This window comes from Oryctolagus cuniculus, chromosome 19 (genome assembly GCF_964237555.1).
Source record: "Oryctolagus cuniculus chromosome 19, mOryCun1.1, whole genome shotgun sequence".
NCBI classification, from domain to species: domain Eukaryota; kingdom Metazoa; phylum Chordata; class Mammalia; order Lagomorpha; family Leporidae; genus Oryctolagus; species Oryctolagus cuniculus.
The window spans coordinates 49817609-49820828 of NC_091450.1; the positions used below are offsets into that span (position 1 = coordinate 49817609).

Here is a 3220-nt window from a genome sequence, read left to right on the forward strand (position 1 = left end):
GTCGACTGATTGTATGTGGATGAGGGTACATTTCTTTCTTTCTTTTTTTTTTTAAGATTTTATTTATTTATTTGAAAGGTAGAGTTACAGAGAGGTGGAGGCAGAGAGAGAGAGAGAGAGAGAGAGAGAGAGAGAGGTCTTCCATCTGCTGGTTCATTCCCCAGATGGCCGCAATGGCTATAGCTGTGCTGATCTGAAGCCAGGAGCCAGATGGTTCTTCCTGGACTCCCATGCATGTGCAGGGGCCCAAGGACTTGGGCCATCTTCCATTGCTTTCCCAGGCCACAGCAGGGAGCTAGATGGGAAGAGAAGCAGCTGGGACTTGAACCAGCGCCCATATGGGATGCCTGCACTGCAGGCGGCGGCTTTCCTGGGCTCTTGATTGTGGAAAGTGACTGAATAAGGTCAGAGCAGCATTAGATTTCTTTTTTTAACACACTGCAAGGGTGTAGCAGGCAGCACAGCAAGAGGCTTTCTGCTACTCAGACTGGGACCAAAGAAGCCTACTTGTAACTGCAGTGCTTCTTAGAGTGAGTTTTTCCCATGATCCAGCAGGTTTTCCCAGGTAGGTGATCTGCATTTCTGGATGGAGGAGGGGAGCCTGCAGTGCCCTTAGCCTTGGGGGGACCCTCCACATCTGTTACACTCCACTGAGCTCCATGTCTATGTTTCTGCAGGTCTCACACTCTTCTGACTGGTTGTAGCTTTGATTATTTTGACTATTGATGGTTCTTCGGAATTATCAATTCTTGTTTTGTTTTGTTTTGTTTTGTTTTGTTTTTTGACAGGCAGAGTGGATAGTGAGAGAGAGAGACAGGGAGAAAGGTCTTCCTTTTGCCGTTGGTTCACCCTCCAATGGCTGCCACAGCCGGTGCGCTGTGGCCGGCGCACCGCATTGATCCGAAGGCAGGAGCCAGGTGCTTCTCCTGGTCTCCCATGGGGTGCAGGGCCCAAGGACCTGGGCCATCCTCCACTGCACTCCCTGGCCACAGCAGAGAGCTGGCCTGGAAGAGGGGCAACTGGGACAGAATCCGGCGCCCCAACTGGGACTAGAACCCGGTGTGCCGGCACCACAAGGCGGAGGATTAACCTGTTGAGCCACGGCGCCGGCCCGGAATTATCAATTCTGGGATTTATTTTTATTATTATTTCTGCAAAAGACACCATTGGGACTTTTAAAAAAAGTATTTTTTTTTTATTTATTTGGAAGACAAAGAGAAAGAGAGGAAGAGAGAGCTTCTATCCACTGGTTCACTCCCCAAATGGTGCAACAGCCAGGCCTGGGCCAGGCCTAAGCCAGGAGCCAGGGGCTTCATCTAGGTCTCCCACATCAGGGGCAGGGGCCCAGGTACTCAAGCTCCATCTTCTACTGCTTTCTGAACACGTGAGTAGGAAGCTGGAGCGCTAGCAGAGTAGCCAGGACTGGAACCGGGGCTCTGATCTGGGACGCTGGCATTGCAAGTGGGGGCCTAACCCGCTGTGCCACAGCACCAGCCCCAGGAGTTTTGAGGACGATTGTGTGCATTGCTTTTAGTAACACTGACGTGGGGGAGGGGCATAGTCTTCCCTCTGCCTGTCTGAGTTTGTAGCTAGGCTCCCATCACAGCACTACAACAAGAGAGAGACTGGCAGGAGTCAGTGTGGTGTTCCATGCGTAGTTAATATGCGTATCCCCCACCCCGTGTAGGAATACCTGGCTTTGAACTCTCACTCCACTTCCAGTCCTGCTTCCTGCTGCAGCGCTAGAGAGCAGGTGATGGCTCGAGTACTGGGCCCCTGCCACCTGCGTGGGAGACCTGCATTGAGCTCCAGGTTCCTGGCTTTGGTCTGGTCCAACCCCAGCAACTGTGGGCATTTGGGGAGTGAACCAGCAGATGGAATCTTTCTCTTCGTGTGTGTGTGTGTGTTTGCCTTTCAAATAAATACATAAAATAAGAAAATTTTAAAGATTAATAAGAAACATGTTTATTCACACACACATATATTTCATATATACATGGGAGAAACCTTACGGGAAGGGTAAAAGTCTAAAGGCTGACCTCCTGTGACTGTGGTTTGCAGGAATGGATTCTATCCTTGCGTAAAGAACTGGAAGAGATGGGGCCGGCAGGGTTGTGCAGTAGGTTTATCTTCTGCCTGCAGTGCCGGCATCCCATATGGGCGCCGGGTTCTAGTCCCGGTTGCTCCTCTTCCAGTCCGGCTCTCTGCTGAGGCCCAGGAGTACAGTGGAGGATGGCCCAAGTGCTTGGGCCCTGCACCCCATGGGAGACCAGGAGGAAGCGCCTGGCCCTGGCTTCGGATTGGCACAGCGCTGGCCGTAGCAGCCATTTGGGGAGTGAACCAACAGAAAGAAGACCTTTCTCTCTCACTCTCTCACTGTCTGTAACTCTACCTGTCAAATAAATAAATAAAGAATCTTTAAAAAAAAAAAAAAAAAAGAACTGGGGAAGGCCACGCCTCCCAGGCCATCTGCCAAGTCCTCCTTCCCAGTTGCACCCAGCATCCACACCACTGTAGCAGGAGCTGCCTGCCACGTCTCTGCAAGGAAGCTTCACCTCCGTCCTTGAAGGAAGAGTGGCCACCGTCTCTTCCTCGCCCCTCTCTGGGTTACACAGCATCGCAGAAATCAACAAGAGCCCGGAGTCTGGAGCCGAGTATCTCAGGCAGAGAGACAGAAAGATCTGCCACTTGCTGTCGCCCTCTCCCAGCGCCTCCAGTACCCAGAACCCGGACAGACTGAAGCCAGGAGCCTGGGACTCTGTCCGGGTCTCCCATGTGAGTGACAAAGTCCTGGGTGCTTGAACCAGCACCTGCTGCCTCCCCAGGGTGTGCATTAGCAGGAAGCTGGATCAGAAGTGGTGAGCCAGGTGCCCCAGTATGGGATGCAGGCAGCGACTTAACCACTGCTCCAAAGCCTTCCTCAGGGCGGACACTGTGGCGCACTAGGTTAACCCTCCGCCTGCGGCGCCAGCATCCTATATGGGCACCAGGTTCTAGTCCTGGTTGCTCCTCTTCCAGTCCAGCTCTCTGCTGTGGCTCTGGAAGGCAGTGGAGGATGGATGGCCCACTGCACCCACATGGGAGACCAGGAGGAGGCACCTGGCTCCTGGCTTCAGATTGGCGCAGTTCTGGCCGTGGCGGTCATTTGGGGAGTGAACCAACGGAAGGAAGACCTTCTCTCTCTCTCTCTTTCTCTGTCTGTAATTCTACCTGTCAAATA

General features: G+C 52.8%; 1 long non-coding RNA gene across 1 annotated transcript; it reads left to right on the plus strand.

The window, feature by feature from the left end:
• The first annotated feature begins 435 nt into the window (after nt 1–435).
• On the plus strand, nt 436–3220 carry LOC138847008 (uncharacterized). The gene is made up of 2 exons (XR_011384577.1): nt 436–565; nt 2062–3220. It is a non-coding gene; the product is annotated as an uncharacterized lncRNA (long non-coding RNA).